This window comes from Thalassophryne amazonica, chromosome 22, assembly GCF_902500255.1.
Source record: "Thalassophryne amazonica chromosome 22, fThaAma1.1, whole genome shotgun sequence".
Classification (NCBI taxonomy): Eukaryota; Metazoa; Chordata; class Actinopteri; order Batrachoidiformes; family Batrachoididae; genus Thalassophryne; species Thalassophryne amazonica.
In genome coordinates this window covers 6,936,197-6,948,132 of record NC_047124.1, presented here as the reverse complement: position 1 = coordinate 6,948,132, position 11,936 = coordinate 6,936,197, and positions in this window count along the sequence as shown.

Here is an 11,936-nt window from a genome sequence, read left to right as displayed (position 1 = left end):
TGGGCGCTGCAGTGACGCCCACACATCTCCCCCCTCACTCTCTCTCTTCATCCCTCCTTCTCGTTTTTTCTTTCTCTCGCTTTCAGTGCACTCGTTTTGAGTCCCACCTCGTGCACACCTCTATTTGAGTAAGATGCTGAATATTACACTCAACAAAAATATAAACACAACACTTTTGGTTTTGCTCCCATTTTGTATGAGATGAACTCAAAGATCTAAAACTTTTTCCACATACACAATATCACCATTTCCCTCAAATATTGTTCACAAACCAGTCTAAATCTGTGATAGTGAGCACTTCTCCTTTGCTGAGATAATCCATCCCACCTCACAGGTGTGCCTTAGACTGCCCACAATAAAAGGCCACTCTGAAAGGTGCAGTTTTATCACACAGCACAATGCCACAGATGTCGCAAGATTTGAGGGAGCGTGCAATTGGCATGCTGACAGCAGGAATGTCAACCAGAGCTGTTGCTCGTGTATTGAATGTTCATTTCTCTACCATAAGCCGTCTCCAAAGGCGTTTCAGAGAATTTGTCAGTACATCCAACCAGCCTCACAACCGCAGACCACGTGTAACCACACCAGCCCAGGACCTCCACATCCAGCATGTTCACCTCCAAGATCGTCTGAGACAATCGGTTTGCATAACCAAAGAATTTCTGCACAAACTGTCAGAAACCGTCTCAGGGAAGCTCATCTGCATGCTTGTCATCCTCATCGGGATCTCGACCTGACTCCAGTTCGTCGTAACCGACTTGAGTGGGCAAATGCTCACATTCGCTGGCGTTTGGCACGTTGGAGAGATGTTCTCTTCACGGATGAATCCCGGTTCACACTGTCCAGGACAGATGGCAGACAGCGTGTGTGGCGTCGTGTGGGTGAGCGGTTTTCTGATGTCAATGTTGTGGATCGAGTGGCCCATGGTGGCGGTGGGGTTATGGTATGGGCAGGCGTCTGTTATGGACGAAGAACACAGGTGCATTTTATTGATGGCATTTTGAATGCACAGAGACACCGTGACGAGATCCTGAGGCCCATTGTTGTGCCATACATCCAAGAACATCACCTCATGTTGCAGCAGGATAATGCACGGCCCCATGTTGCAAGGATCTGTACACAATTCTTGGAAGCTGAAAATGTCCCAGTTCTTGCATGGCCGGCATACTCACCGGACATGTCACCCATTGAGCATGTTTGGGATGCTCTGGACCGGTGTATACGACAGCATTTACCAGTTCCTGCCAGTATCCAGCAACTTCACACAGCCATTGAAGAGGAGTGGACCAACATTCCACAGGCCACAATTGACAACCTGATCAACTCTATGCGAAGGAGATGTGTTGCACTGCATGAGGCAAATGGTGGTCACTGCACCTTTCAGAGTGGCCTTTTATTGTGGGCAGTCTAAGGCACACCTGTGCACTAATCATGGTGTCTAATCAGCATCTTGATATGGCACACCTGTGAGGTGGGATGGATTATCTCAGCAAAGGAGAAGTGCTCACTATCACAGATTTAGACTGGTTTGTGAACAATATTTGAGGGAAATGGTGATATTGTGTATATGGAAAAAGTTTTAGATCTTTGAGTTCATCTCATACAAAATGGGAGCAAAACCAAAAGTGTTGCGTTTATATTTTTGTTGAGTGTAGATGCCACAATACAGCAGAATTTCTCAAAAGCCATTTGAAGCATCTGGTTTTCTTTACTTTAACGCTGCGTAAAAACAAGTAGAGGTTTAAAACTGTTCTGTGTGACTCACCAGGTACATTCAGAGTCATGAAGCATGTTTTTAAAACTACAACAGTTCTGTCAGTACAACAGGAAAAGGTATCGTCTATTCAGTCTTTTGGCATCACTCATAACACAAAGTATCATTATGCAACAGCACGTGCACAAAATCATTGCAAGAGTCATCTGGCTACATCTAGCATCCTTTATAGTGGGCGAAAAGCAGTACGTTACAAACCGTAGGGTATCACAATACTCAGTAGGCTTTTAGTAGTAGTTGAATAATACCCAGATGATCTACAACCTCTGTAGTGCCCAAACGGGCGATGCTACACTGGAAACTTACCAGGAAAATTCAAAGACTATAACAGACGTCCAAGGGGCTGGTTTTAAATCAGGAGGCATTTAGAAAAGTCTAGTGTTGCAAAATAGAAATTTTCACATTATTTTATTTTTATTTAGCCAGGTTAGTCCCATTGAGATCAAGATCTCTTTTGCAAGGGAGATCTGGACAGTTACAAAGTTTCCAGTCCACCTAACCTGCATGTCTTTAAATGTGAGAGGAAACCAGAGGAAACCCACACAAACATGGGGAGAACATGCAAACTCCTTACTTGCTTGCTTACGTCTAGATTACATTGGGATGGGCTAGTTGTCTATCTGCATGGTTGCCATCCAAGACCCAGAGTGGTTCTGTGGTTTTATAGATGCCTGACAGAAAAGCAGTAGAAGTGGCTCAAAAATTACCAAAGTTATTGGGGGGTTGCATTGCTGAGCCAGCCCAGGTAATCATTCCTGGCATTAATCTGACTCCATAGCTGAAGCACAGAGTACATGGAGAAGTTTGCAGCAGCAGAACGTTCTTACGAATTCAATATGGAAATTTTAGGCGTTGACCTGCTATGCATTACAGAGGCTGCACTAGATTGTATGTGGGTGCAGCAGCGTGAAGAACTGAGTTATGGTAATTTATTTCAGGTTTGCCCAGTCATATATCCCAGCATATTAAATGTGTTGTGCTGTGATGAAGTGTAATAATCGTCTGACCATGCAAAACTATACACTCACATCATACATACAAGCTTCCATCCAACTGCATTACAGTGTAACAGTGAAGCCTTGTTTTCCCATAATCCTGCAAAATGTATTTTCTAAACATGTTTTCTGATTTAATCACAGTCTATAGAGAAAAATATGAATTAATCATGAATGATGCATTTGATCCTCCTCCCTCCATTTATATGATAAAGTAATGTACATCATAACTCTCAAAAGCCCAGCGTTATCTGATGCCATTGGGGCTTTGTGCTAAAATTAGTCCATTAGCATTGTGTTATGTGATGCCACCTGGTTTTCATGCTAATGTTAGCCTGTTAAAATCACATTTGCAATGACACTGAGTTTTGTGTTAATGTTAGCCTGTTAGCACAGTGTTATATGATGCTAGCCAGTTTTTATGCCAGTGTTAGCCCACTAGCAACAATGTGACATTTATTGGTTTTCATGCTAATATTAGCCTGTTAGAATCACATTATGCAATGTTAGTGTGTTTTTGTTCTAATATTAGCCAGTTAGCATATCATTATGTAATGCTAATAGGTTTTGATGCTAAAATTAACACATTAGCATCATGTTATGTAATACAGGGGAATTTTTTTTTATTTGATTTATTTGGCAATAAAGTACAAGTACATAAAATACATACATACAAGATATGAAATTGCCGAGGATAACACAAAAAAGCATAAACACTTATTTCCATTGTGGTCCTAGCTCTCATGCTAAAGCTAGCGCTTAGCTTAGCATTGTGTGATGCTAGTGAGTTTTGATGCCAATGTTAGTTCATTAGCATTGCATTATGCGACACTACCGAGTTTTCAAGTTGCGTGAACGATTAAATCCACCGTGAATTTGTTTGTTTTGAGCATGTTATAAATACGTGGAGGTTCACAATGGAGGTACTTGGCTCATGCTAATGCTAGGTGCATATCATCAAGCAAGCGCCAAGCCTTGCATGTGTCTTTTTTTTATTCCTTTTATCTATTTTACTTCTTTTACATATTTATGTTTAAATTTTTTTATTGTTTTAATCTTATTTCATTTTATTCTGCTTTTAAATGATGTTTGTGAAGTGACTTGAGGCGATTAGTCGTGATTTGGTGCAATATAAATTAATAAATTATTATAAATTATTATTATAAGCCAAGTATACAACATATTAGATAAAAACTGTAGCTTTACAAAAATAAAGAACCAAGGCTGCTACTCATTGACAGCATTTACCAACTATTAACTGGATTAAATATATATATAATTTAGAAGGACCTTGAACATGTTTCTCTACAATTTTCCCAATAACTGCTCAAAGGAAACACTAATGATTCAATGACAGTGATCATAATAAAGTATATTTTATTGATGAAGTCATATTTTGTAAATAGTATGACAAAAATACAAAAAAGGTAGCAAATATTTTGTACTTCATTTATTTACTAAAATACTAATTTTACATGTTATTTTGGGTAAATTAGTCAGATTGTGTATGTGTTGCTTGCATAATATTAATATTAATACCCCTTGTTGATAAAGAAGCCAACGCTTAAAATTGATGAAGCCAAACAAATGTTGCTGATATTTCACTCTTGCTGACCTTGGAGACTCTTTGTAGTGGCTGGGTAGTAACGGGGTTGCTAAGGTAATTTAATTACCAAACCCTCCACAGGCAAGGGCAATTACTGCTCTCTAAATCCCTGCTAATCCCCCTTCTGAGTCCAGTGCACCGACTCAGGCCGGGGCACTCGAACAGGCGACGCCAACTCTCGGATGCTCCAGTCTGCACAGCGATGTTCCTAGGTGGTCTTATTTACACACAATCCGCGTCCTGTCCACGCTTTTTTGTTCGAACCTGAATCGGCGTGTGTGGACAGTCATCAGTCCCACTGCATTCCTCTCACATTGCATCTCCTTCCTCAGTGGGACTGTGGGGTCAGATGGGCCACTTATGTCTTCATAAGAATGCCGTAATTATCACTGCTGGGATGAATAGAACGTGACCTCGGTGAACGATGGGGCCTGATGATTGGAGTATTAGGAGAAAGTGAGAAGATAAAAGCCACCCAGCATACCGATTGAGTTAGAAAAATAAATTTGCAGTCCTTACAGAGAAGGGTACTCATTAGTGTACATACCCCCCCATTGCTTTTCAGGGACCAGAGTTACTCATTCCCATTCAGTTAATGACAGTGGTCTCAAACTGGTGGACCGGGGGCTGGATAAAGCAGAGAGGGCCAGACCTTTGTAGCCTGCATCGCTAAAAATAGCCTTACATTATCTGCTGTACTTGCATGAAGTCGAAGGTTTCTTAGCAGAGTGGATACCTTTAGCAAGGCCCCACAGTCTCCCACAACTTAAATTATTTCCCAAAAACCAAACTAGTTCTCAGTCCTCTCTGTAAAGTTAGTAATACTTTAAGCACCTGAGCAAAGACATAGATCACTGGATCTGTGGCTGACATATCAGCTAACCAAATGATCTTGATAGATAATCTTTGATCGTGATTGCTGAAATTTGATCTTCAGTGCTGAGCTTTGATTGTGAGCTTTGACCTTTCATCCTGATTGCCAAAATTTGTTTCTAAATGCTAATGTATGATTCTGATTGTTGAACTTTAAATCCAGTCTTTGACATTGATTCCTGACCTTTCATTCTAATTGCTGATCTTTGATCCTGATTGCTGATCTTCGACCGTGATCTTTGCTTCTGATTGCCTGATCCTGATCACTGAGCTTACATTCTGATGCCTTGTTTTTGATCATGATTCTGATTTCTGGTTTTTGATCCTGATTACTGATATTTGATATTGATTCCTAACCTTTGATTTAGTTAGCTTTTAGTTATAATAATAATAACAATAATAATAATAACGGCATCACCGTGAAACCTGCCTTTTGGCAGCCCAATTGATGGAACTTTAACCCCTGAGATTGCTGGTCTTTGATCATGATTCTGATTGCTGATTTTGATCCTTATCTTTGAGCTTTGTTTTTCATTGCTGACTTTTGAGTCTAAACCTGGCCTTTGATAGTTTTCAATCCCTAATCATATGTTTTTGATCTTCAGTGTTGGAGCTCAATGAACTTTGAATCTGACCTTTGATTCCAAATGGTGGCTTTCGATCCTGAACCTGACATTTAATAGTGATTGCTGACCTTCTATGTTCCGAATCATATTGCTTAGATCCTTTTTGTGGACATCTTCTTTCTTTGATGTTGGTAAAATGTTTGATTTCATACTAGGATTATATTAAGATCAAAGGTCAGAATTCACCCCTTGCATCAGATCCGCACAAAAATTTAATGTGTTCTTTTTTTGACACACGTTGAACTCTTCCACCTCGTTTCGATGGAGTTGCTTCACGTTTGCATAATCCTGCTTGGAAATAAACAAACAGAGGCGACGTGGCGGCGATGACGATAACCCATGTGCATTGGCTGACTGAACAATATGTTTGTTATTGTAAAAACTGTCACAAAGAAAAAGAGAGTAGAACGTCTTTGTGAGAAAATATTCTACAGGAGGTGACGATTTCTGTAGAAATGTACAAAGAAAAGAAAAGAAAAATCTCTTCACAATGTAGCCAGTCTGAAATAATAAAGCTACAGTTTTAGTTCTGCAAAATTCAGAAAAAGAAACTCTGGATTAATTCTGACTGATATAAGAAAGAAAAGATGAAGAAAGCGAGCAGATGTTTTGTCTTCTGCTGACCTCAGACTCCAGCTGTGTGACCTCGGCGGCGTTGGCCACGGTCACTGACGCAGCAGGTGTCGTGGGCGTCCGGGCGTTTGTGTGCAGTATGTCTGCATCACACATGTGAGTCAGAGACGGCGGGTGAAAGCAGCACCTGTGCGCTTTGAAAAGGCTCCTCTGAATAGCTCCATATTTGAACAGCCACTTATCCTCCGATAAAGAGGTAAGTGATTTGTGGCAGCTTCCTGCTAGAGAAAGAGAAATGCAGAAAAGGGATGGAGTGCATGACATGGAGAAAGAGAGAAAATAAATCAGAGCATCAGCTGTAATTGCATCTATTTTCCTCCATTTGCACGCACTTGTTTCAGTGAATTAGCATTATGGGCGGGGCAAAAGCATTATCATTTGGATCTACTACAGACATGAAGTAAGACTGTTTCTACCAAATAAAATGAGACTGTTATAAATCTGTAATGGATGACGGGTGATTCAGTCACATTAATATGTCAACATTGGTAACCAAGTGGTTAGTGGACTTGGTTTCAGTGCGGAAGGTTCCTGGTTCAAACCCCACCCCTACCACATTTTCTCCATGTAATGTGGAATTGCGTCAGGAAGGGCATCTGGCGTGAAACTTGTGCCAAATCAATTTGCAGGTCTACCTTGGATCTGCTGTGGTGACACCAAGTGAGAGGGGAAAAGGGAGGAGCTGAAGGGAGGCACCATATTGCACATTAACAGTGTGCACCATATTGTGCATTTTGCGCCATATTGCACATTAACAGTGCACACCATATTGTGCATTTGGCATCATATTGCACATTAACAGTATGCACCATATTGGGCATTTGGTGCCATTGCACATTAACAGTATGCACCATATTGGGCATTTGGCGCCATATTGCACATTAACAGTGCACACCATATTGTGCATTTGGCATCATATTGCACATTAACAGTATGCACCATATTGGGCATTTGGTGCCATTGCACATTAACAGTATGCACCATATTGGGCATTTGGCGCCATATTGCACATTAACAGTATGCACCATATTGGGCATTTGGCGCCATATTGCACATTAACAGTATGCACCATATTGGGCATTTGGCGCCATATTGCACATTAACAGTATGCACCATATTGGGCATTTGGCACCATATTGCACATTAACAGTATGCACCATATTGGGCATTTGGCGCCATATTGCACATTAACAGTATGCACCATATTGGGCATTTGGCGCCATATTGCTCGTTAACAATGGGCCCCATATTTTGCATTTGGTGCCATATTGCACATTAACAGTATGCACCATATTGGGCATTTGGCACCATATTGCACATTAACAGTATGCACCATATTGGGCATTTGGCGCCATATTGCACATTAACAGTATGCACCATATTGGGCATTTGGCGCCATATTGCTCGTTAACAATGGGCCCCATATTTTGCATTTGGTGCCATTTTGCACATTAACAGTGCACACCATATTTGGCAAGATATTGCACGTTAACAGTGTGCACCATATTGTGCATTTGGTGCCATTTTGCACATTAACAGTGCACACCATATTGTGCATTTGGCACCATATTGCATATTAACAGTGTGCACCATATTTGGCAACATATTGCACATTAACAGTGTGCACCATATTGTGCATTTGGCACCATATTGCATATTAACAGTGTGCACCATATTTGGTAACATCTTGCACATTAACAGTGTGCACCATCTTCCGCATTTGCATTTGACATCATATTGGGAGCTGGTTGAGCGTTGGGATTGAGACCAGAGCATCCTCAATTCAAACCCCAGCCAGACCAGAAAATTAGTAAGGGCCCTTAATCCCCATGTTGCACCTGGTGTGAGCTGTCTGGATCAAAGATAGTTTGACTGAGTCCTGTTCTCATTTTAGGAGTCAACTTCTCTTCCCGGCATAGTGATGATGCTTTTCGTGAAATTACAGATTTGTCAGAGAGCCTGCAGCCTGTTGAAAGGGGATGTTAGTGTAGGACATAATGAAAAAACATGTCCAAACAATAGAACACCAGTTCAACCCTCAGGGTGTTATCACTCAATTAATCACACTTATCGCTTATTTTAATCCTGTTTAGAGGCACACTGGCAAATTTGCATGACATTTCAGGATTCGATTTTCAATCCAAATATAATACAGCTTGAATGTAATCAGATTTATGTACATCAAAATGGGCAGAGATGACTCGAAAACAACTTAAAAACTCCCCATTAAACGGCTGAAAAAGCTCACTGATCTACGGCGTTCAAAGGTGACCGTTCAAACGCTCCTGACATTTATGAAATTGTCCTTTTCCTTCACCGGTCTCTTTCTATTTCTTTTTTCAAAATGCCATTTCACCCTTTATATTCCTTTTTCACCTTGTTGATCTCTTCCTCCGCTTTCTCTTCTTGTTCTTTCTGGGTCGACTGGCGCCAGGCTTCTCATTTGAAAGGTTTTAGCTTTTTTCTTCATGTTCCATGTCCACTTCCTTTGAAATGTTGAAATGTGACACTTCTGTCCCCTTACGCAATTCGGAAATGGCAAAGGTTATGCTTGAAAGAGGGGAGCATAATGTTGGGCCTGGTTAGGTGGGTGTTGAGGAGAGTTGGGTTTAGTTGAAATTCTAAAACTTTTTTTTAATAGACAAGAGCTGGTATTGCTTTCATCCTTGTGTGATCAAGGTTTTGATCCAGTTTGGGCCAAATTTGGTGGAAGTCTTGAGGGTTGGTGAAGCACCAAACGATTTGAGTTTTGAGAAAAATCTATAAAAGGTCAAGGCCAAAGACCAATATGAAATTTTGGGCCCAATGCAGACATATATGGAGGGTATTTATAGTATAAAGGGTATTCAGAGGAATTGGCTCCAGATACTATACTTCTGCCACATCAAGGAACCACCTTGGTTCCTGGATGGCAGACATCCAGTCCATCTCCCGCCTCTTGAAAGTATCCAATCCAAGGATGTGTTTTATTTGAGTTGGGGTTACATATATTAGGTGGAAATCCTGCACATAATTGAACTGAGTTCATCCAATGCGTCAGTTTTTTTTTGAGTGTGCAGTATTGTTGGTCCAACTCTGGGTTCCACAGCACTGCAAGGTGCATTTGAAGATTAGATTACAAGAGCTTAATGGGTTCAAAGTCCAAGACATCTCGTTGCTGGAAAGGATTGATTTGGTGGAGGAAATATTAATTATGTCAAGTGGAGAATGTGGTATTCATGTGGTATAAATGATTTTCTGTCAACTTTTGAGCTGCAGTCAGTTGTACCACACATAGGTAACTTCTGCACCCACAGACCTCAGTGACTCTTTGTGTCTTCTTATCTCCAGAAGGCAGTAATCTGTACCCCGGGACCTGTTTCAATCATTAGCAATTTCACACTCAATGCAAAAGTAACTCACATGTGTTTGCTCTCTTTCTACGAGATACCATTTGGCCAAAATATCTTCAGGTGGTTTTGCATTTGCAGGGTGTGATAAGCCCAAGGTGTTAGAGGTGTGCAATTTCTAGCCCCCATAGCTGTGATTGTGAATGGCCTCTGCAGCGCCCGGATGTGTGGTTTGCAGATTTTCTCCATAGTGGTTGGTCTGCACTTCTCGGCAGTCGGCACGGATGCACTGCTTCTCCTGCTCATTAGGGTCAAACTATGACTGCACTGCCAGAAATCTGCACGTCGATTTTGCTCCGAAATCAATCCCCTTGTGGCCACACAACACAATCCACACAAATGTGTCCACAGAGCCGGCGGAGCAAAGCCTAGGTACGGAGCAGCAAGCTGTTCGGTGTCCACACGGGGTGTTAGTTGCTAATCATTAACACGGACTTCCTGCTCACTCTGCCTTTGTCCTGACTGTGTCTGTTAGCTCTTCTGTGTGCATTGTCAACAGTGCCATGTGTCTCATTTTATACACACTGGTTCCCCACACTTGCACATACAGTGCACGCAGAATCTGTTCTGGCCCTCGGTTACATGTCTTGCTCCATCTTTCTTTCACATCATCTCACGGGTGTCTCTGTAGAATCAGTCTGGAGCACAGATGCAGAGTAGACAATAGATGTTGTTCCCATGGCTTGTAATTAATCTGTAGGCAAAACAAGTGCATGCTTTCAAGGTAAGTTCAAGGAGTTCCTGGGGAGAGGATTGATTGGATGCAAGACAACCCGTCAAGGAAACAAACACGTGTCTGGAAGGGTGAACAAAAAACACAATACACCTGAGGAGGTTCAGTCCCTGGGACAGATAAGTTGGTCACTACCACCCAGTGTGGCAAAACCTTTGAACCTTTGATGTATTGGGGTATAGGAGGAATGTATTTTGGCCACTACAAGGTGGCAGCTGCATCCAGGTAAAGGTCAATGGAAGATTACATAGGGGTCAACATTTAAAAATGGTCCAGTCACATTGAAAGGTAGACATTATTAGTCTGATCATGAAGATTCCAACAAAGGTATAGTTTGGACTATCTGGAACTGAATGTTATGAGGTTATAACAGCAACAATGGTGACAACTTTGTACAGAGGTCAAAAGTTGAAGTTGCTTCAATTTTGGTTAAAAAGTGATGCAAAATATTGGTTGAGCTAATTGGATCAATAAATGGAATAGTCTACTGAAAGCTCGGTCTCCAAAGTAAAAGTCAAACGAATGTCAGGTTTAAAATGGGGCAGAAATGTTGCCCTTAAAGAATTAAATTGGGCAAATGTCAGCGTCAAGAAATGGGAATTTTTTATTATTATTATTATTAATTTATGTATTTTTCCCCCACCAACTTGAACCAAATGCGGGACACACTTGTGGAGGTGGATTCCAGAGTCAAGAGGTCAACCACTTGGGTGAACGTCAACACAATTTAGGTCAAATGTCAGATTGCTGTCGTCCTTCATGTCTTCATATGCACAAGTATGTTCAGATTCCTTTGAAAGCTGAAGGTGGAAACATGCTGAAGCTCCAACAGCTACTTGAGGTTAGACGTGATTATCTTCATACTGAGCTCCTCTTAATGTCCAGATAAGATCGTCAGACTGTTACTGCTGATGATGTGATTTCTGCAACCGCTGCCCCCCTCTCTGAGAGAGCAGAGTGCCACATCTGGCAGGGCGACAACTCCAGAGTGTTCGGGAATCTCCTGCCTGAAAAACAGGGCACGAGCAGAATCATATCCACCGCTGAGTCCCGAGGAGAGCCGGCGATGATGGAGTGAAGGAGCGAGAATCTACACATATGCAGCACCAAAACAAATCCTCAAGGAACCAGAGTCATAAAAATCCTCAGTTAATTTTGTGCTCCAGGCTTGTGTTTATTCCGTGAACGTTACTGTGCTGCTGCTGTACATTGAGATGTACATCAGTGGTGCTTTTACTGCGGAGGAAAGACGAGTGTCGGCAGAAGTTTTTGAAACTGTTCATGCAGGACATAACCGTCTTAAATCG